This window comes from Phoca vitulina, unplaced genomic scaffold, assembly GCF_004348235.1.
Source record: "Phoca vitulina isolate PV1807 unplaced genomic scaffold, GSC_HSeal_1.0 scaffold36, whole genome shotgun sequence".
Classification (NCBI taxonomy): domain Eukaryota; kingdom Metazoa; phylum Chordata; class Mammalia; order Carnivora; family Phocidae; genus Phoca; species Phoca vitulina.
In genome coordinates, this window is record NW_022589739.1 from 16,643,856 (window position 1) to 16,658,574 (window position 14,719).

General features: G+C 37.9%; 1 protein-coding gene across 8 annotated transcripts in view; it reads left to right on the forward strand.

Moving 5' to 3' along the window:
* Positions 1 to 14,719, forward strand: part of ACER3 (alkaline ceramidase 3) — a 148,828-nt gene that overhangs the window by 105,814 nt on the left and 28,295 nt on the right. The gene's annotated exons all lie outside the window — the stretch shown is intronic.

Consider the following 14,719-nt stretch of genomic DNA (forward strand, 5'->3'; position numbering starts at 1 on the left):
TTTTTTTTAAAGATTTATTTATTTGACAGAGAGAGAGAGATAGCAAGCGAGAGAGCACAAGCAGGGGGAGGAGCAGGCAGAGGGCAAAGGAGAAGCAGGCTTCCCGCTGAGCAGGGAGCCTGATGCGGGGTTCCATCTCAGGATCCTGAGATCATGATCTGAGCTGAAGGCAGAGGCTTAACTGACTGAGCCACCAAGGCACCCCTCTTTCATATAGTTTATATAGATTGATTTACCTATTATCTTACTAAATATCAATAAACCTGTATAGAAATTACCATCTTCATTTTATTTTGTTTTATTTTTTTTGAAGATTTTATTTATTTACTTGACAGAGAGAGACACAGAGAGAGAGAAGGAACACAAGCGGGGGGAGTGGGAGAGGGAGAAGCAGGCTTCTAGCAGAGCAGGGAGCCCGAAGCGGGGCTCGATCCCAGGACCCTGGGATCATGACCCAAGCTGAAGGCAGACACCTAATGACTGAGCTACCCAGGCGCCCCACCATCTTCATTTTATAGGTGAGATAACTGAGAGTCAGAAAGGTTAAATAATTTGTCCAGTGTTTCTCACCTAGTCACTAGCAGTGCTGAAAATTGAACCCAGGTCTTTTTTATTCCAAAGCCCATATTCCTTCCTTTTTTTTTTTTTAAGATTTATTTTATTTTATTTATTTGACAGAGAGACAGGGAGAGAGGGAACACAAGCAGGGGGAGTGGGAGAGGGAGAAGCAGGCTTCCCGCGGAGCAGGGAGCCCGATGCGGGGCTCGATCCCAGGACCCTGGGATCATGACCTGAGCCGAAGGCAGACGCTTAACGACTGAGCCACCCAGGCGCCCCAGCCCATATTCCTTCTATGATATGATGATGCCCCTGTAGCAGATTACTTTGGAATTTAATTTATTATCAGAATGAAAATATTTTTAGGTGAAAATTACAAGGAGCAAAAAAAGTATGTATTCTATTATCTTTTATTTTAAAAATGACTAATACTAGAAAATGCACAGAAAAAAGTTGTGAAGGTCATGTGGCTACCTCTAGCTGCAAGAGAGACTGAGAAATCAAGCTTTTATAGCTGGACATATTGTTGGCTAAATAAAATCAGTCTTCTATTAAGACAAAAAATAAATAAAAGGAGAGATTGGATACTGAGTGGGTCACTAGCAGGGTCTGCCACAGATCCTAGGAGAGAATCAGAGTGTATGGGGTGGAGGTACTTGTGGAAAGAAGAAAATTAATTTGGAAAAGCCTCAGTGCACTGCCAGAGAGTATAGGTTCAAACTTACCTATTATTTGATGTGTTTAACAGACTCCTTGAACAATCCATTCCCCTTGACTTCTGTATGGTGATGATTCCTAAATCTCGTTTCTTCAGCTTAGATTTTTTCTTCTAAGATTTAGACCCAGATATCTAACATCTGTTCTCAGAGATATCTACATGGATATCTCACTGACACCTCAAACTCTGAACATATCTAGAAATGAAATCACCATTTTTCTCTCCAGTATTTCTTCTCTTTCTGTATTCCCTAACCTAAGGAACAATTTCACCATGCATCTAACTGCTAAAGTCATAAACCAGGCCATTGTTGACTTTCCCAACTCTTCCCACCTGCCATATCAAATTATTATCAGTCCAAGCCCTAAATAGCTCTCTAATCTGTTTCTCTCTATTCCCACTGATATTACCCTGGTTCAGGCCCCATTACCTAGGTTACCTGTCATTGGTTGGTTTTCCATTGGTTTTGACTCCCTCTAATTCATTCTCCATCCAGCAAGAGAGGGACACGAGTGATCATGTTGCACTATCACTGAAACTTCCATTGACTTCCCTTTTTTATAAGGTAAAGTTCAACTCGGGCGCCTGGGTGGCTCAGTTGGTTAAGCAACTGCCTTCGGCTCAGGTCATGGTCCTGGAGTCCCGGGATCGAGTCCTGCATCGGGCTCCCTGCTCGGCGGGGAGTCTGCTTCTCCCTCTGACCCTCCTCCCTCTCATGCTCTCTGTCTCTCATTCTCTCTCTCTCAAATAAATAAATAAAATCTTTAAAAAAAAAAAAAAAAAGGTAAAGTTCAACTCAACATGACTTGAAAAGCCAGACTTGACCTCTGGTTTTACCTTTCTGACTTCATTTTTCCCACTCTTCCCTCCAGCAATATATTCTAGACATACTTTCTTTTTTCCTATAAGCAATGTCAGTTACCTTCTTCCAGCTCCAATCGCTCTCTCTCTCTCTTTTTTTTTTTTGAGAGAGAGAGAGAAAGCACGTGCACAGGGGGTGGGGAGGGGCAGAGGGAGAGGGAGAGAGAGAATCTCAAGCAGGCTCCACACCCAGAGCACACCTTGACACAAGGGCTTGATCTCAAGACACAAGATCATGACCTGAGCCGAAATCAAGAGTCCAACACTTAATTGACTGAACCACCCAGGCGCCCCTTTTCTAGCTTCTCTTAATAATATTTCAGTGATTATTAATGATGTTTCTAGTAATGCTTCAATTATAAAATTAAAAATCATATCCTCCATAAAAGTCTTTCCGATCTGCGTAAGTCTAGGTGGCTTTCATATATGCTTACAAAGTACTCTGTACAGTCCCTGTCACAGAGTTTAAATACTACATTTTTAATTGCCTGATTACTTACCTCTTTCCACACTAGGTTGTAATTGCTGTGAGGGCAGGGATCATGCCTTCCTTGTTCACCATTAGAGCATCATGGCTGCATTTGTGGATTTAATCTGGCAGTCAGCCTCTAATCAGGTTTAATCTAATGCTGTGTTTACTTAGCTCTGTAAAGGGATACATGGTAGAGAATACAGCAGGTATAACATTTTCATCTTATCAGGAGATCCAGAGCTATTTATATGTACAGATTCTTTTGCCCTCTCATCCACATAAGTTATGTACAGCTGCCAGGGATGAGAGCTAAGTGTTGTGGAGGTCATTATAACACATAGAAGCTACAGTCCCTTTTTCCTACCATTCTTTATAATGAGCACCTTTCATACTGTACTCATGCAGGCCCAAAGCCTCCAACCTAGGTGCAGTCCTTCACAACCAAAGCAGACATAACATTTTCCATTTATCTTAACTCTTGTATTCAAGGCTGGGAGACTGAGGTCATTCTTAACCAGGCCTACATCAAGACGATGCTTGATATTAATCCTTTACTCCACACCATTATATCCTCAGGGTCTAATACAATGCTTAATAAATATTTGTTGGAGTCTACTGTTACAGAGAGACTACAAGTAGTAGGCAGGAGTCATATCAAGGCTTTATAAAAGAGTCCACCTGAAATATAAAGATATAGAAAGGTTGAAAGTGAAAGTATGGAAAAGCATATATACCATGCAAACACTAAGCATAATTGTGTTATATGTATATGTGGTATAGTTGTTTTATTACAGAACAAAATAGACTTTAAGGGAAAAACATTTCTCTTGTTAAGAAGGGTTTATTTCATAGTGTTAAAAATATTCAATTCATCAGAAAATTGTAATAATTTAAAATTTCTATGTGTCTCTAATACATTATAATGTCCCAAATATATAATGCAAAAATTGACAGAACTAAAAGAAAAAAATAGACAAATCTATAATTTTAGGTGATTTTAATACATACCTCTCAGTAATTGATATAAGATGTAAAATATTTAAACAGCATGTTTAAGAAACTTGACCCATGGGGGCTCAGCCAGTTGGGCAGCCAACTCTTGATTTTGGCTCAGGTCATGATCTCAGGGTCCTGGGATCCAGCCCCGTGTCAGGCTCCCCACTCAGCAGGGAGTCTGCTTGAGGATTCTCTCCTTCCCTCTCCCTCTACCCCCCTCCCCGCTCATGCACTCTCTCTTTCCCTGAAATTAATTAATTAACTAATTAAAAAGAAACTTGACCCATAAGCCAAATGTAAAATACTGCATCCAACAATTGCAGAAGCACATTTTTTTCAAACCCTTAGAGAACATTTACAAAAATTGACCATATACTTGCCCACGTACCATCTTAAATTTCAAAGGATTAGAATCAGAATATAATTTCTAACTGTAATGCAATTATGTTAAATATAAGTAATATAATTCTAAATAACACATGGATCAAAGAAATCATAGATATTGGAAAGTACTTTGAATTGAATCATAATGAAAATAAATACATGTTACAACTTGTAGGACTCTCCAAAATTAATATTTGGAGAGAAATATCTAGCCTTAAAATGTGTATACCAAAAAAAAAAAAGAGGAAGAAGAAGAAGCAGAAAGGCCTAAAAGGGGGAGTTTGGGCATATATTTCAAGAAACAAGGGAAAGGTAAAAAGCAAAAATGAATACAGTAGAAAACAAATATACTATAGAGAAAATTAGCAAAGCCATAAGTTGCTTCTTCAAAAAGACAAGTAAAATTAACGTATATCCTTAGCGAATTTGATCAAGGAGGAAAAAGGCAAGCACAAGTAATATCAGAAATGAAAGGGGGAGATCACATCAAATCCTAGAGGCATTAAAAAATTAATTGAATATTATGAAGGACTTTATGCCATTAAATTTAAAGTTGTATTTTTTTAAGTAGACAGATTTTCTAGAAGTATAACCTGAAGAAACTTAATAAAGAATAGAAAATCTGAAATGCCCTATAACCATTAAAAGTAATTGAATCAGTAGTCAGAAATCTTCCCACAAATATAACTTCACTAGAATATTCAACCACACAGTAAAAGAAGAAATAATGCCAGTCTTAAACAGATTCTTATAGAGAACAGAACAAAAGGGACAGATGCTCTCCAACTCATGTATGAGGTTAGCAAAACTTTAATACCAGTAAGAACAGTAGGAAAGAGTTAAAATTAATTAGGCAGAAGTCCTAAGCGAAATATTTGCAAACCAAATCCACCACACACACACACGATAAAACATCATGCTTGAGTTGGTTATATCCCAGGAGTATTAACTAGTATCAGAAAATCATATTAATGGGGCGCCTGGGTGGCTCAGTCGTTAAGCGTCTGCCTTCGGCTCAGGTCATGATCCCAGGGTCCTGGGATCGAGCCCCGCATCGGGCTCCCTGCTCCGTGGGAAGCCTGCTTCTCCCTCTCACACTCCCCTTGCTTGTGTTCCCTCTCTCTGTGTGTCGCTCTCTGTCAAATAAATAAATAAAAAATCTTTAAAAAAAAAAACCATATTAAAACATTAAATGACAAAAGTTGTGTAATTATTTCAAGAGATGCAGAAAAAAGTATTTGATAAAATATATTAATTCATTATTTAAAAAAACAGCAAATTATAAATAAAAAAGATCTTCTTAATCTGATAAAGATTATTTAAAAAAAATTTTTTTTTAAGCCTACAGCCAATATTACACTTAGTCTTGAACCAGTGAAAGTTTTCCCTGAGCATGAATTAGCAAAGCTTGTTATCAGCAGTTCTATTCACATTGTACTGGAGGGTTTGGCTTGCTTAGTTAGGCAGGAAAAAGAAATTAAAATTATTAAGTTTAAAAGAATGAAATAAAACTATAAATATCACAAGTGATACACAAATGTATACATAGAAAATCGAAAGAATCTATAGATAAATTACTAAAATTTGAAGAGATTTTTAAAAAGTCACATGATATAAAAACAGTGTACAAAAAATGGTTGTATTTATATATATAAAACAGCATCAAACAGGTAGAAAATATTTTTGAAAGTACTACTTAACAATAATCATCTAAGTATATGAAGTACTTTGGACTAAATCTAACATAAATATCTAAGACTTATAAATGGAAGAAGTGATAAAACATTTGAAGACATTAAAGAGTACCTAAGTAAATGGATAATTATGCCATCATTACAAGACACAGACAACACTAATCATTTATCTTAAAATTAAGAATTTGGGTTCATCAAAAAACATCATGAGTGAAAACATAATGCTATAGAGTGGACTAAGATATTCACAACACAACAGAAACAAATAAAAAAAAGATATTTACAGCACATATTACCAAGTGAAGACTAGTATAAAGACCTCCTACAAACCAATAAAAGTAGAAGACCCAATAGAAAAATGGACAAGAGATTTTAAGAGATACTTAACAAAAGATTGTGTTCAGATGGCCAATAAACATGTGAAATGGTGCTCAATCTATAAGTCATCATGGAAGGAAAAATTAAAAACACACTGAGATGCTACTACAAACCCAACAGAATGGCTAAAATGAAAAAGACTACAGTATCAAGTGCTCACTGCAAGGATGTTAAGCAACCATCATACACTATTGGTGGGAGTGTTAATTGGCATAACCACTTTGGAAAACAGTTTGTGTAAACTACTAAAATTGAAATTATGCATACTGTGATCCAACAATTTAGTTCCTAGGCTTAGGGTTGAATAGAAATCTCTGAACATGTATACCAAGAATACATATTAAAGTGATTATAGCAGGGTTATTATAGATATCTAACATTGGACCCTAATGTCCAGCAGCAGTAGAATGGATATATAAAATAACCATATTCAATGCAATGGGAAAAAGTCTCTTCAACAAATAATGTTGGGGAAAACTGGACAGCTATTTGCATAGGAATGAAACTGGACCACTGTCTATATCATACACAAAAATAAACTCAAAATGGATTAAAGACCTAAATGTGAGACCTAAAACCATAAAAATCCTAGAAGAGGGCATAGGCAGTAATTTCTCTGACATTGGCCATAGCAACATTTTTCTAGATATGTCTCCTAAGGCAAGGGAAGCAAAAGCAAAAATAAACTGTTGGGACTACATCAAAATAAAATGCTTTTGCACAACAAAGGAAACCATCAATAAAACAGAAAGACAACTTACTGAATGGGAAAATATATTTGAAAGTGGTATATCCAATAAGGGGTTAATATCCAATATATAAAGAATTTACACAACTCAATACCAGAAAAAACAAATAATCCAATTAAAAACTGGGCAGAAGACATGAACAGACATTTCTCCAAAGAAGATCTACAGATGGCCAACAGACCCATGAAAAGATGCTCAACATCACTCATCATCAGGGAAATGCAAATCAAAACCACAATGAGATATCACCTCACATATGTCAAAATGGCTAAAATCAACAATATAAGAAACAACAGGTGGTAGCAAGGATGTGAAGAAAAAGGAACCCTCATGCACTGTTGGTGGGCATGCAAACTGGTGCAGCAACTGTGAAAACAATATGGAAGTTCTCAAAAAATTAAAAATAGAATTACTGGGAGCTCCTGTCTGGCTCAGTCAGTGGAGCATGGGACTCCTGATCTCAGGGTTGTGAGTTCAAGCCCCATATGGGGTGTAGAGATTACTAATAAAATAAAATCGTGAAAAAAAAAAAATAGAATTACTGTATGATCCAGTAATTCCACTACTGAGTATTTACCCAAAGAAAATGAAAATTTTTTTTTTTTTTTTAAGATTTTATTTATTTGCGAGAGAGACAATGAGAGACAGAGAGCATGAGAGGGAGGAGGGTCAGAGGGAGAAGCAGACTCCCTGTTGAGCAGGGAGCCTGATGTGGGACTCGATCCCGGGACTCCAGGATCATGACCTGAGCCGAAGGCAGTTGCTTAACCAACTGAGCCACCCAGGCGCCCGAAAATGAAAATATTAACTTGAAAAGATATATGCACCTCTGTTTATTGAATCATTTTTTATAGTAACCAGATTATGGAAGCAGCCCAAGTGTCCATCCACTGATGAATGGATAAAGAAGTGGTATATATACAATGGAATATTACTCAGCCATAAAGAAGAATGAACCATTGCCATTTGCAACAAAATGGGTGGACCCAGAGTATAAGGCTAAGTGAAATAAGTCAGAGAAAGACAAATACCATATGATTTCACTAATATGTGGAATTTAAGAAACAAAAAAAAAGAAAAAAGAAAATACAGACTCTTAACTATAGAGAACAAACTTATGGTTACCAGAGGGGAGGGGGAAGGGAGATGGGTGAAATAGGTGAGGGGAATTAAGAGTACGCTATGATAAGCATTGAGTAATGTATAGAATTGTTGAATAGTGATTCAACAATTGTGATATTGTTGAATTACAATAGTGATATTGTACACCTGAAACTAATTTAACACTGTTAATTATACTGGAATTAATAGGACAAAAAAAAGAATAAAAGAACGTAACTGAATTTGGAGACAGGTCCTTGAAAGAGTTAAGGTAAAATGAGGTCATATGGATAGGCCCTAATCCAATATGACTAGTGTCCTTAAAAAGAGAGATTAGGACACAGTTATATACAGAAGAAGATCATATGAAGACATCAGAAAAAGATGACCATTTACAAGCCTAAAAGAAAGTCCGTGAGAGGAAACCAAACTTGCTGGCACCTTTATCTTGAATTTCTAGCCTCCAGAATTATAAGGAAATAAATTTCTGTTGTTTAAGCAAAAAAAACCTAAAGTAATTTTTGCAATAATTATTACCTATTTATTGAAATAGGTCCCTCAATATTAGAAGGATATAACGAATAAAAATAAAATATGCTTATTCAAATAATACTAGTTTTATGAAAATTATTAGTAAATATTTTTAGTTTTAAATATTTTAAATGAAACAATTATTAAATAAATTATATTTAATTTATTAGGCATTATTAATTATTAGATACAAATGAAGTAGATATTAAATAGCAGTGAAAACTAATACACCACAGCTCATATAACAAGTTGAATTAGCTCACAAACATAATATTGAGTAAAGGAAGCTTGACACAGATACTACAGGGTTCCATTTATAATGAGGTTCAAAACAGGCAAAATTGAACTCTAATATTAGAAGGCAGAATAGTGGTGAATCTTGGGGAAGAGAGGATATAAGGCTTGAGAGGTACGTATTGAGGTTGATTTATGGTATGCCGTCAATGGTCCATTTTTTTACTTAAAAGTCAAAAAGTACAAACGTACTTGTTTTGTGATAATCATCAAACCATGTTTATCTTTTGACCACTCATGTGTGTGTGTGTGTGTGTGTGTTCAGTTTTAAAAGTTTTTTAAACTTAAAAAAAGGAATAATAAAATGATAGGCAACCAGATGAAAACATAGGTTTGAACAATAGAGGACATCAAACAGCCAGTAAACATAACATACAGTGTTCAACCTGTAACCTGGGAAATATATGTTAAAAACCTCATTGATTGACAGAAATTTAGACATCTGACTATATCATAGGTTGGTGAGAATGTAGCACAAAAGAAACATATTGGTTGGAGTAAAAATTGATAAAACCACTCTGGAAAACAGTTCAGCTTTTTTAGTTATTTTGATAATACATATAACCTCTGACCTGGCAGTTACACTCCTGGGTACATCCCCTAGATAAACTTGTGTACATGTGCACTAGGATATGTAAGAATGTTCATAGCAGTGAAAACTGGAAATAACCCCAAAATGTTGAACACAAGAATGGGTAAATACGTTGTGGTATTTTTACCCATTTAAATAGTATTTAATATAAAAAAATGAATGAAATATGGCTATATACACAATGTAACTGAATCTTAAAAAACACGATGAAAACAAATGTGTGCATTATTATTCTATTGTAAATTAAAATTCAGTTCTATTAAAATTCAAAAAACAGTATTTAGGAATTCATATTTAGGAGACCAGTTTAAGTTAGTAAATATGTAAAGAAAAGCAAAAAAATGTTTATTATAAAAGACAAGAGAATGGTTTCCTCTAAGAGGATTGGGAGGGGGATTGGGAAGAGACACATGTAGTACTTCTGGAATGTTAACAGGTCTGTTTTTGACCTGAATGGTACTTTCCCAGCTATTGACTTTATGAATACTTGTAAAGCTGTACATTTCTATTCTATGCAATTTTTAAATAATATTTCACACTTTTAAAAGTTAAAATTTCCCACTAGGTTCAATTTTCCTGGTAGTGGTACCTATCCAGTGCTCAGTATAGAAGAGAAAGAGTTGATGGAGCCAAGTCTAGGAAGATGTGGGAACATACAGAATAAAGAACATGGGAATATATTAACATCAATCAAAAAGAAATGGGCATCTCTTTGGAGATGAGGAATGGGAGAAAGAATGTAGGGAGAAATTGCATATGAATGCAGAAACAATTAGGAGGAGAATTTTAAAAGAGTTCAGGGGGCATCTGGGTGGTTCAGTCAGTTAAGCATCTGGCTCTTGATTTCAGCTCAGGTCATGATCTCAGGGTTGTGAGTTTGAGCCCCATGTCAGGCTCGAGCTGGGCACGGAGCCTGCTTAAGATTCTCTCTCCCCCCCCCCCTCCGTCCTTCCCCTCACCCCCTTCTCTCCCTCTCTAAAAAAATAAAAATAGAAGAGTTCAGATTTATACTGTTATAAAATGGGAAGTAGAATCATTTGCTGAAAGTGAAGCTAAAGAAAAAGGAAGGATCTAGGGAGTGAGGCAAAATTAGAGCATCTGTTCAGATTTTACCAGATATTTAAAATTTCATGTAACCATTCAGATTTAAAACTGGCATAGGACTTCTGATATTGGTTATTCAGAAGTAGGCTCTTAATTTTTCCTCAAAGATCAGCATGACTCTTAATTACATAATTACACATTTTAAAAAAATTCTGGGGGTGCCTGGGTGTTGGCTCAGTCAGTTAAGTGTTTGACTCTTGGTTTTGGCTCACGTCATGATCTTATGGGTTGTGATAACGATCCCCCGATCCTCTGAGAGGGGCTCTGTGCTAAGCAGGGAGTCTGCTTGGGGATTCTCTCCCTTTGCCCCTCCCCCTACTCAGGCTTTCTCCCTCTCTCTCTAAAATAAATAAATCTTTCTTAAAAAATTCTGTTCTTTATTTAAGTTTTTATTTACATTTCAGTTAGTTACCATACAGTGTAGTATTAGTTTCAGGTGTACCATATAGTGATTCAACACTTCCATACAACACCCAGTGCTCGTTACAGCAAGTGCCCTCCATAATCTCCATCACCTATTTTACCCATCCCCCCCATCCACCTCCCCGCTGGTAACCATCGGTTTGTTCTCTATAGTTAAGAGTCTCTTTCTTGGTTTGGCATCTCTCTCTCTCTCTCTTTTTCCCTTTGCTCATTTTTTTAGTTCCACATATGAATGAAATCATACAGTATTTGTCTCTCTGATTTATTTGCTTAGCATTATACTCTCTAGCTCCATCCATGTCATTGCAAATGGCCAGATTTCATTCTTTTTTATGGCTGAGTAATATTCTAATGTGTGTGTGTACATACACACACATATATGCATATATATATACAGTAATACACACACACACACACACACACACATACCACATCTTCTTTATCACTGAATTTTATAAATTTAACTACAGTATGTCTTGGTGTTGGCCTGCTTTTATTGATTTTGATGGGAGTTCTCTTTGCCTCCTGGATTTGGATGTCTGTTTCCTTCCCCAGATTAGGGAAGTTTTCTGTATTATTTCCTTACATATACCTTCTTCCTCCCTTTCTCTCTCTTCTTCTGGGACTCCTGTGATGTGAATGTTATTACATTTGATGGAGTCACTGAGTTCCCTAAGTCTAGTCTTGTGATCCATCATTCTGCCTTCTCTTTTTTGTTCAGTCTCATTATTTTCCACAATTCTGTCTTCTATATCACTTACTTGTTCCTCTGCTTCTTCCATCCTTCTGGTCATTACATCCAGTCAATTTCGATTCTCAGATATTGCATTTTTCATTTCTGCCTGATGGTTTTTTAGCTCTTTCATCTTTGCAGTAAAGGTCTCTCTGATGTTTTCCATGCTTTTCTCAATCCCAGCAAGTATCCTTATGATTATTGCTTTAAATTCTGCATCAGGCATATTACTTACATCTGTTTCGATTAGATCTCTGGTTGTGACCTTTTCTTGTTCTTTCTTTTGGGATGAATTCCTCCATCTTGGCATTTTGTCTAGGTCTTTGTCTTCTCTGTGTTAGAAAATCCTGTTATGTATACTGATTCTGTGAGTAATGGCTTTATGAAGAAGAGGTCATATAATGTCCAGGTCCTGGCACTTCAGGAAGTGTCTCTGGTATGTGCTGTGTGCACTCTGCTGCTGTGTTTTGGCTGCTCTGTCCTTCAGGTCAGTTGTCTATAGAGGCTCTCCTTGCCTGCAGTGGACAGTGTTTGGACCTTGGCCAGAGTGTGGCAAGTTTTAACAAGGTGTGCTCTGGTCTGCTTGTTAAATGAGACCTGATGCCATTTCCACTAGAACTAAAGCTTTGCAGAACTGTTTGGTTAGTAGATGTGTTGTGTGTGTGTGTTGGTTGGGGGGGGGGGGCGTGGATTGTGATTGTCTTCTGGAGAAGGGGCCCACTGTGCTGGTCCTTAGGCACACCTGCCCATGAAAAGCAGTACCAGAATAGTATAGACAGATTGGACCTGGTGTAAGCATTAGGCAACAAGTGCTGTGCTGTTTACTAAAGTTGGTTTATGCTAAGGGGTAGGGGAGGGAAATGGTGCCAGCTAGCTCCTTTGTCCCCTGGGAGGGTAGTCCACACTCATTACTCTCAGGAAGCCCTCCCAGAAGAGGGAATAATTCCCCTTGTGCGTCCCGTGTGTCTTTTCAATCACTGTTTTCACACTCTCTGTCTCTAGGTTGTTAGCCTGCCTGGAGCAGTACAGTGCACTTTGGGGTCAATCATAGCCAAGCCTGCTCACTTTCAAAACTCCAAACTTTAGGTACCTGGTGTGGCAGGGACCCATGCAGGGCTTCTGGGTGAGGGTCACAATGTGCTGGGACCAGTGCAGGTTTGACCCAGAAGGGCAGCCGCACCAGAGCAGAAGCAAAGCAGGCTAAATAGTCAGTGTCCAAATTAGCCACCTTCAGCAGGTGTCTCTGGGCCTATGGTGAGGGAAAGGGGAGCAAGATGGCACCTGTTGGCTCCTTTGTCCCTGGAGTGGCAATGCCACCTCTCACAGATGCACTCCAAGAAGAGGGAACAGTCACACACACCCCTGCCATGTGCCCCAGGTAATCCTCAGATCACGCCTTCTGCCCCAGAGACACTTGCCTGCCTTCTCTCCAGGAGCAAGGCAGTGCCCTCGGGTCTCTAACCCAAACAAACCTGCGGACCTCCAAAACTCCAGTCTTTGAGCCCTGCTGGTTGCAAAAACTTACGAAAATCAGCCCCTCTCATCTTCCCAACCAATAGCTTTGGGGAGGTATTCTCCTGTGTGTATCACTGTGCACTCCTTTCTCTCTCACCTTTCTCCGCGACCAGGGCTCCCTCCCCTCTGCAGCACCCATGAGGTCTTTCTCCCCCAAACCATGTCTCCACACATCCTACTTTCCATAATGTGGCCTTCTCTCTCCTTCTAATTGTGCAGTTTGTTGTATCAGTCCTCAGGTTGATTTATTGGGTACTCACAATGATTTAATAGTTACTTAGCTGTGTTCGAGGGCAAGCCTAGGGTCCTCCTACTATGCTGCCATCCTAGCTCTCCCTCTATATACCACATCTTTATCCATTCATCAGTCGATGGGTACTTGGGCTGTTTCTATAATTTGGCTATGGTAGATAATGCTGCTATAAACATTGGGGTAAATGTATCCCTTTGAATTAGTATTTTTGTATTCTTTGGGTAAATACATAGTAGTGCAAATTGCTGGATCGTAGGGTAGTTCTATTTTTAACTTTTTGAGGAACTTCCATACTGTTTTCCATAGTTGGCTGCACCAGTTTGCATGCCCACCAACAGTGCATGAGGGTTCCCTTTTTTCCACATCCTTGCTACCACCTGCTGTTTCTTGTATCGTTGATTTTAGCCATTCTGACAGGTGTGAGGTGATAGCTCATTGTAGTTTTGATTTGTGTTTCCCTGATGATGAGTGATGTTGAGCATTTTTTCATGTGTCTGTTGGCCATCTGTATGTCTTCTTTGGAGAATTGTCTGTTCATGTCTTATGTGCATTTTTAACTGGATTATTAGTTTTTCAGGTGTTGAGTTTTATGGTTGTTGTTTTTTTAAGATTTATTTATTTATTTTAGAGGGAGAGAGAGCATTAATGGGCGGGACAGAGGGAGAGGGAGACAGAATCTCAAGCAGTCTCTGCACTGAGGATGGAGCCCAATTCGGGGCTTGATCTCATGACCCTGAGATCATGACCTGAGCTGAAACCAAGAGGCCGAAGCTTATCCGACTGCACTACCCAGGTGCCCCAAGTTTTATAAGTTCTTTGTGTATTTCGGGTACTAACCCTATATCAGATAAACAATTTTAAAATTTGTAAGAAACCACAAAAGACCCCGAGTAGCAAAAGCAAACCTTGAAGAAGAAAAGCAAAGCTGGGGGCATCACAATTCCAGACTTCAAGTTATATTACAAAGCTGTAGTAATCAAAACAGTATGGTACTGGCACAAAAATAGACACATAGATCAGTGGGATGGAATGGAAAACCCAGAAATGAACCCACAACCATATGGTCAATTAATCTTCGAAAAAGCAGGAAAGAATTTCTACTGGGAAAAAGACATTGTCTTCAACACATGGTGTTGGGGAAACTGGACAGCCACGTGCAAAAGAATAAAACTAGACCACTTTCTTACACCATACACAAAAATGAATTAAACATGATTAAAGACCTAAATCTGAGACTTGAAACCATAAAAATCCTAGAGGAGAACACAGGTAGTAACCTCTTTGACATTAGCCATAGCAACTTCTTTCTAGTTATGTTTCCAGAGGCAAGGAAAACAAAAGCAAAAATAGACTGTTGGGACTT